We start from the raw sequence: 15,856 nt of genomic DNA, 5'->3' as shown, positions 1-15,856 counted from the left end.
TTCATTTCATTATGTCAAAACATAACGATATATACATGAAGGGCACCTGCAAGGCTTCAGGGCACAGTTTTAAATCGCTCGGAACATTTCGGCCATGGCCGAGTTGTTACGATTGTATAACGAGGTCTATCTCGAAGCTTTGTCGGAGGAGGCCGAGTTATTACGATTGTATCGAGTTGTTCCCCTTCGCATAATTGTTGTCTGTGTCAGTCAACTTTCGTTTTATTGGAAAGGTAAACAACTTGTTTTAATGCATTAAATGCTTGTTTAGTGCAAAATAGCATTTCACTTACATGGTAAAATATGAATATAACTCTTTATGATCAATTTCAACCATAAAATACTTCACTTAAAACAATTTCAATATTTTTAAAACACCCCCGTTTTTTGCACATTCCCGTTTAGACGTTAGGGATTGGAAGAATCCCGTATAACACGTCTAATATTTTAGACTAGGACAAACTCATGAACGGTATAATATTAGTACGGTAAACCTGGGTGCAAAAGTGGGACAGGTTCAGATCTTGAACCCCACGACTGATGACTACTTGAGCTCAAGCAATGGCTTTCTTAAAACAGAAACCACCTTGCATTTAAAGAAAATTGTCAACCATATTTTAAGCTTCAGAAAGAAAACAGCCTGTTTATAAATAAATAGATTATTCATTTTTTATTTCAGATCTTGACATCGATCCAAGATGCTGGTAACTAGTCGGGACAGATTGTTACACAGAACTGCAGGTTTCTGGATGGGTAACTAAATTCCCATATTTCCGGTTTACTTGTGTTATTTATAAGCAAGATAAAAGTAAATACACCGCAAGAGCGAATCAAGTGGAAATCATACATTATGTATGTATTTGCAGTCAGTTTGTAGTTTTTTTTTTTACCAAATCTCAATTTAATACAAACTTTTAAGCTTATCATGCATATAGTTTGATGCACATTCTATAATTATAATATTAAAGATGTGCAGCATATATATGGAATGATCCACATCACTGGATACTGTATATATGTAACATTGCATGTGAAAATGCATAGCAACAAGTGATATAAGACTGCTGAAAAAATCATATTGCAAGTTTTCATATTTATTTTCAAAAATTGATGTTTTATGCATTTTTCAAAAACATTAATTTGCGGCAGAAATATGAAAAACTGCGATAAAATCTTTTGTCAGCATTCTTGTATCGCTGATTTTCAGATGTTTACACAAAATTTGCTCATTCCTGGACAAAAGATGAACTATTATTAAAACTGTTAATCTGTAAGAGTGCGGCATTAAAGAAAACAAATGAAATAATAAGGGTTTTTAATGATTTCTAGCAGATAAGTCTGTTGTCAAAGAACCAAATTCAAGGTATCATTATAGCCGTCTGTCGTGTCAGAGACAATACACTAATGTTATTGTATTATATTTGTATATGATGTATAGGTCCTAATTATTAGGTCTATAAATCCGGCTTGTGCCCTTTATTTAACTGAGAAAACAACTGATGTTTTATTATACGTATTTTACAAGTGGCTCTTTGAAATATTCTGTGACTGTTAAATGGTGTAAATTTAAAATATTTTGTATATGTACTCAATTTTTTTTTATCATTGTTTTTTTTGCTCTGAAATAATTTTTGTTTTTCGTTTCAGAGACTCAGCGCCATGTCACAAATACTTCAGAACCTAGAATGAAAATTACCGAAAGAGCAATAGACTTTCCAATCTCTACAAAATTCATCTTAACAGTTTTTCAAGGTGATACTTGAGACTACCAAAGACTTTTCAAGGACAGAATTCACAAAACAGTTTATGCCACCATCTCATATCAAAGGATTGTGCTTGAGTTGAACAGCCTTCAAACAGAAACTGTTTCAAAACCTTCAATGGATTCATTCTGATTCAGTTTACCCTTGCTGTGATCTGAGCAACTATTTACATCAATTCAACATTGTAAATTGTTTAAACTTGAAAATTCTGTCTTCGTGCAACTCACATGAATCTATTTACAGTGGACTTTGATGTTGACTCTATACAGGAAGAAGAGACCATCTTTATACATGCTGGCATATCTTTAAAAAAGGAAACAAATATTATAACCAACATACTACACTGTTATGTCATCCAAGGACTCAGCTACTGACTCAATTTATAAATACTTCAAAGGAAAAATGTCTCTGTCAATGTAATTACTGCTGTGCATAATAAGACATTTTTTTATTATGCGCCCCTTCGAAGAAGAGGGGTATATTGCTTTGCACATGTCGGTCGGTCGGTCGGTACCGTCTACCTTCTGTAGACCAAAGCTTGTCCAAGAGATAACTCAACAATTCCTGGACGTATGGTCATCAAACTTGACATGAAGGTTGTGCCTGACCAGTAGATGATTTTAGGGCTCATCAGGTCAAAGGTCAAGGTCACAGTGACCTTGAATGGTAAATTAATTTTAAAGCTTGTCCGAGTGATAACTCAACAATGCCTAGACCTTTCGTCATTAAACTTGATATGGAAGTTGGGCCTCACCAGTAGATGACCCCTATTGGTTTTGGGGATCATCGAGCCAAAGATCAAGGTCACAGTGACCTTGAATGGTAAAAGGTTGTCCAAGTGATAAATCAACAATGCCTGCCCCCTTGGCCCTCAAACTTGACTCGGAGGTTGGGCCTTACCAGTAGATGACCCCTATTGATTTTAGGGGTCAAAGGTCAAGGTCAAAGTGATCTTGAAAGCAAACTCGACAATTTCTGGACCGATCATGCCATTCAGTCTGAATGGTCATCAAACTTGACATAAAGGTTGGGCCTGACCAGTAGATGACCCCTCTTGACTTTGAGGGTCATCAAGCCAAGGTCAAGGTCACAATAACCTTTAATGCAAAAAAAAATAACAAATCCTCTCTCAGGGATATCTCAACCATGCCTGAACCTATGATCATCAAACTTGACATAGAAGTTGGTCCTGACAAGGCGATGACGCTTATTATACCACCACAAACGAAGTTTGAGGGGGTATATAGGAGTGAGCTTGTCGGTCGGTCGTTCGGTCTTTCGGTTTTCATGGTTTCCGGACGATAACTCATGAAAGGCTAGACAGATTTGAAAAAAATTTGGTACACAGGTGTAACATCAGAAGATACAGGTCAAGTTCGATATTGGGGCTGGTTGGGCCAGGGTCAAGGTCACTGTTACTAAAAATAGAAAAACGGTTTCCGGACGATAACTCATGAAAGGCTTGACAGATTAAAACAATTTTTGGTACATAGGTGTAACATCAGAAGATACAGGTCAAGTTCGATATTGGGGCTGGTGGGGCCAAGGTCATAGTCACTGTTACTAAAAATAGAAAAACGGTTTCCGGACGATAACTCATGAAAGGCTTGACAGATTTGGACAATTTTTGGTACACAGGTGTAACATCAGAAGATACAGGTCAAGTTCAATATTGGGACTGGTGGGGCCAAGGTCAAGGTCACTGTTACTAATAATAGAAAAACGGTTTCCAGGCGATAACTCATGAAAGGCTAGACAGGTTGAACAATTTTTGGTACACAGGTGTAACATCAGAAGATACAGGTCAAGTTCAATATTTGGGCTGGTGGGGTCAAGGTCACTGTAACTAAAAATAGAAAAACAGTTTCCGGACGATAACTTATGAAAGGCTAGACAGATTTGAACACTTTTTGGTACACAGGTGTAACATCAGAAGATACAGTTTGGTACACAGGTGTAACATCAGAAGATATAGGTCAAGTTCGATATTGGGGCTGGTGGGGCCAAGGTCAATGTCACTGTTACTAATAATAGAAAAACGGTTTCCGGACGATAAATCATGAAAAGCTTGACAGATTTGAACAATTTTTGGTACACTGGTGTAACATCAGAAGATACAGGTCAAGTTCGATTTTGGGGCTGATGGGGCCAAGGTCAAGGTCACTGTTACTAAAAATAGAAAAACGGTTTCCGGACAATAACTCATGAAAGGCTAAACAGATTTGAACAATTTTTGGTACACTGGTGTAACATCAGAAGATACAGGTCAAGTTCGATATTGAGGCTGGTGGGGCCAAAGTCAAGGTCACTGTTACTAAAAATAGAAAAACGGTTTCCAGACGATAAATCATGAAAGGCTTAACAGATTTGAACAATTTTGGTACACAGGTGTAACATCAGAAGATACAGGGCAAGTTCGATATGGGGCTGGTGGGGCCAAGGTCAAGGTCACTGTTACTTAAAATAGAAAAACGGTTTACGGACGATAACTCATGAAAGGCTAGACAGATTTGAACAATTTTTGGTACACAGGTGTAACATCAGAAGATACAGGTCAAGTTCGATATTGGGGCTGGTGGGGCCAAGGTCAAGGTCACTGCTACTAAAAATAGAAAAACGGTTTCCGGACGATAACTCATGAAAGGCTAGTTTTTCTTGTCAGCAGTGTAACTTCTAAATTACCCAACAGATTTAAATAAAACAATACATGCATGATTAAAGAAGATGCAGTGTGCAGTAACCTTGGAGTTATGGCCTCTTTTCAAAGGAATGGTTTGCCATTTCTGTGTCCAGGCGGCATTTGGGGGTATTCGTCACTCCTGTGACAGCTCTAGTTGATTTTAGGAGTCATTGGGTCAAAGGTCAAGTTCACAGTGACGTTGAATGTGAAAATGTTTCGAGTGATAACTTGACAATGCCTGTACCCATGGCCCTCAAATCTGACTTGGAGTTGTGTCTGGCCTGTAGATGAGTCCCTTTCATTTTAGGGGTCATCAGGTCAAACGTCAAGGTCACAGTGACATTGATTGAAAAAAGCTTGTCTGTGTGATAACATGTCAATGCCTGAACCCATGTCCCTAAAAGTTGACATTTAGATTTTTGTAGACCAGCTGATGACTCATATGGATTTTGAGGTCATAGAGTCAAAGGTCATGGTCATAACACACTCTATCCTCGCACTTTGAATGGTCATAATCTTAAAACTGCCTCAACGGCATCCAATGTCAGTGACTAATCAGCTGTCATTTCGGTCCATGCTTATTTCATTCAATTGTTCATATAATCCTGACAACATGGCGCTCAGGTGGGGGCATAATGTTTGACAAACATCTCTTGTTGATACTTGGCTCATTTCTTACATGTAGCTGTAACATTTCGGGCAACTTCTCAATTATTTTGTTTAAGAGATTTTTCATCCAGCCCATCTAAGCCTAAGTTAGTGTTCATGTTAACTTTTATGACTGCCTGTTTATTGTACTTTTTATAAATTATTCTTAATGACTTTTTGTCAAGAACCATTTGGCTAAGTATGTCTCCTCCTGAAATAGACTAATTCTTTTAGCTCCAGTTGTCTGTCTGTCCGTCTGTAACAAATTGTGTCTGGTCCATGTCTCTTTAACCTCTTGAAGGATTTGATGTCTTTGAACTTCCCACCAATGTACACCATATTGAGAGGAAGGGTTTATTATTATAACTGTTGGGCAGTTTCTGAACTTGACTGTATTATATCTTGCATTTACCTCAAGCTGTTAAGTGAACAATATAACATTGACCAATATAAGGAACTAAACCTTCAAGGTCACCATTTTGGAATAAAGTAATACTTAAAGCTCATATTTCCATCAGAATCTGCTCATATACGGTTTAAATAGCTTATACAAGTATATCATTTCAACATACCATCAGATCCTCCACTGTTTTATGTTTGCAACATTTTTTTTTAAACTGATTTATATATCATGACACAAACCAAACAGCAACTCACAGATCTATACTCATTTGGACAGAATTTTGTAAATCCAAGCATTGTCATTTGATATTCAATGCTTTTTGGCAAACTGGGGCATTTTCTGTCACATTAAAATCAATATTAACAATAAATCTCCAACTTCAATATTCTCATATTTTTGTGCCCATTCTTTGCCAATTATTTGTTTGTCTATTGGTATACATGTATGTTTATTCATACTGTTTTTCAAATTAACGAATTAATTAAATGTTTGAAATATTTTATTTGTTCATAACTTATTTAATATAACAAAAAGATGACTGCATTTTGTTTTATTTCACATCATGATCACTCATAGAGCAAGACTTGAAGAAGTATAGTGATATAGCCACAGGTGTTTGTCTGACTTTCTCCTACCCAAGAGGGCATGTGTTTGAATCCCAAGTTGGAAAACACAGTTCAAAGGTCAGTTGATGTATCCTGATTGCAGGCAAAGAGAAACACTCTTTGATGGGCACCTGTAAAATAGAAGATACATAATCTTTACTTTTATCCATAAAACGTGAAAGTTGTTAGTAAAATAAAAATAAAAAAATGGTCTAACATTTTTTTTCAAATGTTTTTGTACACATTTATACAGATAAAAAAACACTACAGTACAAATTTGTATTGTAAAAGCCATATCTCATATTCAAATGCCTTGACAGTGATATCTTGTATTAAGATTACATATATTGGTAAATAATCGGTAGTTTGCAAGAAGCAGTAGCAAGTATTTTCTTATTTCATACTATATTATAATGCAATTGCATCTGTTTTTAGTTTAAACATATTTATTATGCAAAAAACAAAAATACAGCATTTGTTACAAACATATAAGATAAAGGATTGGAACGGTAGAATTAACTAATAAAGTTCCTTTCCTTGAATGGTTATTTGCAATAGTATTAAATACAGGTTTTACTAAATAAAGGATTAATATGATAGCTCTCAGAGTAGTAAGATGATTTTAGATAGAACAGTGGTAAAATTTCAAATTTAAAGGAATTTAATATCAGATAATGAAAAAAAAGCAAAAGAAGATAATGATAAGCTATGTTGAGATAGGAGAAGGAAAGAAGAAAGGCAGAGTAATAGTCATAGGATGGATTTAAACTGGAGTCGATTAATCAAATCTTTGTGTTAAGTGAATATATTGGTGGACTGCATCAAACAGTTTGAAATTCTGTTCTTCAGTCAGAGTGTCAGCACCATACAATAGTGAACGAAGAGTTACTTCAGTCAGTGCTTCCACTGAGTCGATCAGAGAAAGTCTATGATCGGAGTAGAGTGGACATAAAAGAAGAAAATGATATGTTGTTTCTTGGCGTCCGCAAATACAGAGTGGAGAAGATACGATGTTTTTCGAATAAAGGTGATGGTTTAATGAGCTGCATTCCGTTCGTAAACGAGTATGTAGGACTTGAAGCTTACGCTTCCCATAATAGAATAACTTGCTAGATTTAGAACTAACTGACTTGAGATACTCTTTGAAACCAGACACGGTATCTAAAGAAGATGCCTCAGCTGGAAGACTATTCCAGGAAGAGATAGCCGAAGGAAGGAAAGAGTTCATATACAATGATGTGCGAGTTCTAGGAATGGAAATTTTAGATGAATTTCTGAGAGATCTTGTTGATACTTGCCCTACTGTTGGGGGACCAAGTTTGAAAGATAATCAGGAGTGAACCCATTTTTCATTTTAAAGAAAAGGAGAAGTTTGTGCTTTTCGCGCCTAGTTTGTAGACTTTCCCAGCCAGTTTCAAGTTCGAGAAGACGTAAGGAAACCAAACGTGTACAACCAGTTACAATTCTGGCACACTCGGTCTGGATTTTATCTAATTCATTCTTTTCATGTTGGGTGCAATTACTCCAAATAACGTCTGCATATTCAAGGATTGGTCTGACAAAAGATAAATAAATAACTTCTAAAGATCGCCTGTCTAATTGAAATCTTAGCCGTTTCATCACGTTGATCCGAGCCCAAGCTTTATCTTTAATATAATCAATATGAACATGCCAACTACAATCTTCAGATATATGTATTCCGAGATGTTTATGGGATTCAACAGAGGGTATCACTGTATCAAACATTTGCAAAGGAGGATGAAGGGGCTTTAATCTTTTTTTGGTTAGCACCATAGATTCGGATTTAGATGGATTAAATTTCACAAGCCACTTGTCAGCCCAATGAGACAACTTGTTGATATCGGACTGTAGTTGCTCAGCTGCAACTTGGGGTGTTTCGACTAAGACAAATAGGCTAGTATCATCAGCAAATAAATTGATGTTAGAATTGACATCATTTACAATATCATTTATGTATATAAGAAACAAAAGGGGGCCTAAAATAGAGCCTTGGGGTACACCAGCCTTAATCTCAGAAAAGGATGAAGAGGCTCCTGGAATAACCACTCTTTGTCGACGGTATTCCAAGTAATTTGAAAACCAAGAAAGAAGTGAACCACATATGCCTGCATGTTCGAGTTTGTACAAAAGGCCACGGTGCCAAACCTTGTCAAAAGCTTTACTTATATCAAAGAAAACAACTCTTATTTCAAGACCTTCGTTTAGGGCATGGCAGAACTTATTATAGATATATGTTAGTTGATTAACGGTAGAGTCACCGGGCATGAAACCGGATTGAAAACATGTAAAGAAGTGAGTATCACGGAGGAAGTTAAAGACATGTTTAAATATAATCCGTTCAAAGACCTTTTCCATAGTATTTAAGAGTGATATTGGACGATAATTTGATGGGTCTGAAGGATCACCCTTTTTGAAAATTGCACAAACATTTGAACACTTCCAACTTGACGGCATAATAGAAGTATTTAATGAATCATTAAACAGATCACACAAAGGCTGACTGAGTTGAGCAGAGGCTTCGAGAAGAATGCGATTGCTTACTCCGTCAGGACCAGATGCTTTACCCACACAGGGCTTGACGCTTATTATAATACTTGGTTGCCCTTCGGGCAACCACCTAGCCATTTTCACTTGCCCGAATGGATTTTTTACTTGCCCAATTTTTTGGGGCTCATTTTGTTGTTATACTTCACATCAAAACCCATTTCCAGATTCAACCTGCACATCAGGGCTTGCTGTATTTGAAATAAATCAGTTGTCATGAAATTTGTAACTAATAGCACATACATTCAAGTTCCAAAAACCGAGTATCCGAAAATTGGAGCAGTCCGAAAAATAGTCAAAATGACCATTCTCGCTGTGTCTGAGTCCAGGAAAATTGTTTCCCCAAGACTCGACCCAGCGTCGTTTTCGTTTCTTTTCATAGCTGGTCTTTTTCTCGGATGACTTAGCCTTTTTTCGTTTGAAACATTAAAAAAAACTTGACAGCGTCGACTGTCAAAACATCATTTGACGATTTGTGTACATTGTGAGGGCATTAACTGGAATGCTAGCTATATGGATTTGGTGCAGCTCACGCGATTGGCCAACGGATCTAGACGGAATTACTCGAGCTCTATCGGAAAATATTCGGCAGTCTTCGCCATCGTAGTTTCGAATGAAAATGTCAGAGGAGCTCCGTTTGACCCGATTTTCCGAGTCAACAACCAATGAGTGCATTAGTTTCGGTTTGATAAATACTCTCCAAGAAGGAGATTACGGACTACTATTTTTTACCAGAAAAGTCGCCACTATGACGAGTTTTTTTGTTACTGCCCGATCGGGCAGGTAGATTCTAAAAACTACTGCCCGCCTGCAAAAATTACTTGCCCCGGGCAATCGGGCAGTGGTTAATGTCGAGCCCTGCCACAACCAGGCAACTTATCGCATCTTTTACTTCAGATGGCGTAATGTGGATGTTATTAAGAATATCATGAGTAGGATTTGAATCAAGCAGAGGCAAAGTTTGACTGGAGTCGTCAATGTATGTTTGACGAACAAAAAAATCGTTCAGAATATCGGCCTTATCTTGTTCGTCTGTCTTTAGTTCTCCATCAGCTGGGTTAAGGAGTGGAGGAATAGCTTTGGATGTTTCCGGACTAATGAAGGATTTAAGAGTTTTCCACCAATCTTTCGAACTAATTTCGCTGGATTTGAGTTTGGAAGCAAGATTATCAAAATACAAGGATTTGGACCGACGAATCAGAGCAACAACTTCATTTCTAAGACCACGGAACTTTAACCAGTGTACTGGATTATTACTGGACCTAGCCTTTCTGAACGCCCTTTTGCGTTTTCGAATTTTTAATTTAATATCAGCATTCATCCATGGCGGATCTTTATGATTAACATTAACAACCTTGCTTGGAATACAACAGATAGCAATATCAGTGATGGTTTTAGTAAGTTTTGAAGTAAAGTCATTAACATTATTACACTTCACAGTTGACCAATCAACATCCGATAGTTTCTGTCGTAATGATTCATAATCACCATTGTCGTATTTCCATGTAAGACGTCGAATTATTTTTTTAACTGGTTTATGATATCTGAATATTCCAAATATAGGACAATGAAAACGAATGTTATGGTCGATTAATGGATCACTGACACCACTATAAACTAGAGAGTTTTGATTGGATACAAATAAAAGGTCGATAATCGACGATGAATGTTCGTTAAAATGCGTTGGCTCCGAAATGACTTGCTGAAGTCCAAATTGTTGAGACAATGATTGTATTTTACGACGAGAAACATCATGAAGTGTGTTGAGATTGAAGTCGCCAGTTATAATAATATCATCGATCCCGCTTTCTCTCGCAAGCCCGATTGAATCCTCAATGAGTTTATAATAGTTGTTATTAGAATTGGGAGGGCGATAGAAAACGCCAACAAGTAAACTTTTTGTTCTACTGATCTTGACTTCTAACCAGAGACATTCAACATCAATTAACTCAAGATCATTTCTTCGGACATAACTAATACCATCTTTAATATAAGCGACAATACCACCGTACGAACCTCCATGCCGATCTCTACGAACTGGTCTAGAAAAACCATTTATGATGATGTCATCATCAGAGATGACGTCAGAAAGCCAAGTTTCAGAAAATGTAAGTATATCGAAAGAGCAAAGTTCACTGGACAGTAAGTCCAATTTCGGTACTAGACTTTGAACATTGTAATGCAAGAGAGAAAAATAGCTAGGACTACTTAAAAACTTCGATAGGTTACAAGAGTTGTCCCCGACCGAACTGTCAGAAGAAGTGGTGTTTATTGAGCTTGGGCCAGGATTCGGGTGAATGTCACCGGATAATAGTAGAAGATATCCTAACCAACTAAGTGCAACAAACAGAAGTATGCTACAGGTACACTGATATGAAAATCTTGCGTTTCTACAATATGTTTCGCCTACAATATACGTCGAAGTTCCAAAAGAGATGAGGAGATGGGCATTATAGGAACTATGCAAGTTTGATTTCAATGAAAGTATACTACAGTTGTTATTAAGTATTGGTAATGCGAAGAACAGCATTAATAACAAAGGGAATCGAGTAGAAATACAGAAATGAGGCATGACAACCTCTTTTTGGTCAACACTTAATTTCGTGAAATCGTGAGTTAAAAAATACGAAACAGTATTCAGTTGACCTGCTTAACTTAGAAACTTTGCGAATCGATAAATTGACAAAAAAGAAATGGATTGACTCAGTCCACCCTATGAAACAAAAATGCGAGAATGAAATAGAAGTGAGGAGAAAAGAGCATAATAATCGAAGTGAGACAAAGGAACACATGAAAATGAAATGGAGAATTAATGCTCTAAAATAGAAAGCTATCAAGTTATGAAGTATAGCATGATGCGAAAAGGTTGATATTGGTGGACACATTCTACAAAAGGGTAGGTGAGATATTTAATTTAAGGGGTGTTTTTAATTATCGAAAGCTCTGGTGTATCATATAATAGAAATTGTATACATTACCATAAAGAGAGCTTAATATAGGAGCATAGACCTACGATCATTACTAGTTGATAAATACTCGCTTTAAGTAAGACTGAATGTGAGTATAAGTCTAATATATAAAAACACCAGGAACGTTAAAATTCTTGGTGGTGTATGGTAAATCTAAACAAACGTAGAACAATATACAAAGATACAAACATTATGTTAGTGATTTTACAAAGCTCAAACATATGTTAATAGAGTAAAACTACATGTATAAATTGGCTTTACAAAATACAATGCCATATCAACTACATGATAATAGTTAGGTAACATAACGTATTTGTGTCATTATCCTATTTCTTAGGTCAGAGTAATGAAACTGAATATAATGCATATTCGCCCATACGAAAGAGCGCACCGCGCTTGAAAGGCATATCAATTGGCCACATTGCCGATCTGAAAACCTTATGACATTATTAGATAGTTTCATAATAATGCAGGCTTTACCTTAATCTAATGTAAATTTAGAATTAAACGACAAATTGAAGTATCGTAGTTATCAATATATGAAAATATTCAAGTAAGCATTGTACGTCATACATACTAAACAACTTTGGAAATATATTTGTGAAAGTTGCGAATAAATTAAAACGAAAATAGGGTTTATACAACGTAGCTAGAATAATCAATACGGCGTAACAATGTCATATGAACAGGTAAAGGTGACCGATTCGATAGACCAGTATAAACATGACTCGATTACCAGTGCACACTACACTGCCAAACAAAAGTTAGCCACGGATTCCCTCTTCTTGTTTGAAAGATGTGAAGTCCTTTTCAGACTCAATTCGATAGTAGCGGTTGGCGTGGCTTTTGATGATTATGGTGCCGTCTGAGGTCCAAGTGCTGTTGATCAGCTTTCTTTGCGCTAGCACTCTAGACTGGTAGTAAAGTTGACTTCTAGATTTGGTGAGGTCCTCATTCAGAAAGACACCCTTATAACCAGTGTTTTTGAGTTTCGATTTGCATGAGTACATCTTGTTGCGGGCCCTGTAGCTGACAAATTTAATGATGATATCGCGCGGTTTAGTGCGCACAGATTTAGCCCCACTATTTTCAGCGACCGTGATGCCAGAGACAATATCGCTAAATGATACTTCCTTAGGAGGAGGCTTTCCAAGCCTGTGACAGCGGTCAACATCGTCTAAGGACAGGCCAGAGCCAATAGCACTAGCGAGTTCCATTACTAGTTTGTCGGTACTTTCACCGTCCGCCTCAGTGACCCCAGATAATCGCAGACAGTTTCGTCGGCTGTATTGCTCTAGGCGGTCCTGCCTTGAATCAGCATTTCGAAGCTTGGTTTCTAGTTCACAGACCCTAGATTTAAGCGATGCATTTCCATTTTCTAGTGCACTCACTTTAGCATTGATGCCTTGTAGTACACCATCTACAATAGTTTTTACCATAACGGGCAATTGCTCCTGAAAGGACTTTTGGATAAGAGCACTAATTTGAGAAAAGTCCTCACTTGTGAAGTTACTGGTGGCACCGGAGACCGACATATCTGTAAGTTCGCGCGGCGAATCTAGGTCGACGGAGCGTTCACGGACCCGCTTTGAATCGTTAGGGTCAAAAGGTGATGTAAGGTCTCGCTTGCCAGTACTAGGTTTCGAAGGATTTGCAATGGGTTTGTTTTACTGTCAGTACGCATTGCTGTACTATTTTTTCCTGTGAGTATACTAGTTCTAAATTTGAGCGTGGGTGGCTTACTGTCCACAATGACCGTATAATGAAACTAGTGAACCATGACACAGGTAAACGCAGGTAAACAGCACAGGTGAATGCGAGTTATTGAAACAAATCAATAATAAAGTTCAGTATAAAGAGTATAACATTGTTTCTACAATTCACCTTTTTTATAGTAATCCCATTCGTAAATACAAATTTGAACCATTTAACACTTTTCTCACTTTAATTTACATGTTTAATCAACTTTTGTCCACACAAAATATATCCCTACTTCGCCATGAAACCGGAAATCGAAATCTGTTTTTGAAAGACTGGGTCTAATAACACTAAAAAATATAATAATAATGTTACTCCCCGATTACTGTTTGCATAGTTTTTGCAATAGTTGGTTTAATCATACACTGAGATATACAGTCATACCCAATGCTTTTCAGTGCTGCAACACTGCATCTCAGATGACTGAGCTTTTCTTTCAAAAGATTGCCTGCAATGAAAAACTTAATAAATCATATCAATAACAAACAAAAAGGATACTGTAATTGACAATAGGTCTACCTATTTGTAATGACAAATGTCATTTGTATACTGGTTAGTATATAGAATTGTATATTAAAACATATTTGAGTGTGTAAACTTACATACCTTAAGGAAACAGTTCAAATAATATTCGCTAACTAAACTCTTTCTTAAATTTGTACTTCCGGAGTTTTCAATCGAATAGAACAAAGAATTAACGAACGTAATAGTACATTTACCTTTTGGGATGTGATTATTTAACATGTTAACGCCATAACAATTATTATACACAATGCAAGCGATAAGAAATGAATATAGTTGGTATCGAAATGTGTCATAACCTGAAAACATTGCAATGTGACACAGGAAACAGCTGTTTAAACGGGTCAAACCATGCCGTAGCAACCGTAGTCGACAAAACGTTACCACCCACTATATTTATTAAAATAAATAGTAAATGTCTATTTTGATTATTCGAAAAGCGAAGCAGATCAAATCACTATTTGCGATTTTTTTTAGTATACTCACATCTACGGTTTGTTTACATTTTCGTCCGATCCTTCCCCATTTTGAAGAGTAATAACGTACGAAAGCGTTAATAAAACTGTCGCAGAAATCTTCGTATGCAAATTCGTACGAAGTGATCGCTTGCTTAACATGCATTCATAAAAAAATAGTCATGCATGACGAAAGTTGGCTCTTGAAATAACCAAACTGTCAATAGTTGATAACAACGACACGATTTTGAAACCAGGCAGCTCTCCCTGTATATTTTCCTGCACATACACCAGAGGCACCGTCCCTCAGCACTTTCAGTGCTTTGATTCTATTTGCGTCTGTTGAAATCAAAACAAAACAACCGGAAACCTCATCTATGTCAACTACAATGCGGCGTCCAATCAGATTCGGTAATTCAGATCACGTGAGAAAACAACGCGCGTAATAAATTAGTAGTCCAAAAGGCACGTATACTGATATCCGAAAACATTATTTTTTCTTCATTTAATGCGCAAAGTACAAATGAACGTGAAATTTACCTAAAATAAACCAATATCTCAACATCATTACGGTCTTTTAAACTTAAACTGAACATACTCAATTCGAAAGGATACAAATCTCATTTCCGACACCATTGCCTTCCCAATAAACCCTTATGAATATGGCCCGCGCTGTGGCGCGGACCAATTATCGATCTGGAATCTGATCGGTAACCGTGTCAATTAGCAGCACTCAAACTCAATGACGTAATATTAACTCTGACCATTATGCAAATTAACAGATACCTTCCACTTTTTCGCTAAGTGCGATGGTATTGAAAAACAACAATGCTAAGATATATGTTGTTCATTTATTTTAAGTTGTTTTATTAAATCTCCGGTTAATTAAAATAATAATCTTATAAGTTTTTAATGAGTTAACAGAAAAATAACCTTTTTTCGTAGCACATGGTCTAAAAAGCGCGGGAAACAGGTGCACGCTAACTTCCTGTCAATTTTAATGAAAGTGAAAGGAGAACTGCGTAGATCGTTGTCAGTGTATCAGTTAAGTTCTTGTTATGAAATTGGGTGGTCAGTGTATATAAACAAAATTCAATGTTTTATACTTTAATAACGATATACATCTCATGATAGTAAACACACCTCTGCCATGTACAAAACCTGCAGCAGTAATAAGAATAACATTAGACAGTAGGCGGAGTCTAAATCATTAGCAGCTCTGAGTAATCATGGTAACATTTTATATGAATGGAATACCAAACAGTTCTATAACAAAACAGTATTGTACAACAGTTATGGTTATGCCATTAATGAAAAATACAATGTTGCAATATACCGGTAGTGTAAAGATGAACTGCTTCCCTGGTGAACATACTGACAATGCTCAAAATTGCACATAATGTTGCCACTGCTGGGAGTCGAACCCAGGTCTTGCCCTTCAAAAGGATGCATTCTACAACTGAAATACATGTACAATGGCTGTCAAGC

At 36.8% G+C, this 15,856-nt stretch overlaps 1 long non-coding RNA gene across 1 annotated transcript; it reads left to right on the top strand.

Moving 5' to 3' along the window:
- Positions 1 to 219: 219 nt before the first annotated feature.
- LOC128242182 (uncharacterized) lies at positions 220 to 1,716 on the top strand. Its single transcript, XR_008262558.1, has 3 exons — positions 220 to 233; positions 680 to 753; positions 1,648 to 1,716. It is a non-coding gene; the product is annotated as an uncharacterized LOC128242182 (long non-coding RNA).
- Positions 1,717 to 15,856: the final 14,140 nt, after the last annotated feature.

The sequence above is a fragment of the Mya arenaria genome, chromosome 1 (assembly GCF_026914265.1).
Source record: "Mya arenaria isolate MELC-2E11 chromosome 1, ASM2691426v1".
NCBI lineage: Eukaryota > Metazoa > Mollusca > Bivalvia > Myida > Myidae > Mya > Mya arenaria.
This window is presented reverse-complemented; position numbering and strand designations above follow the sequence as displayed.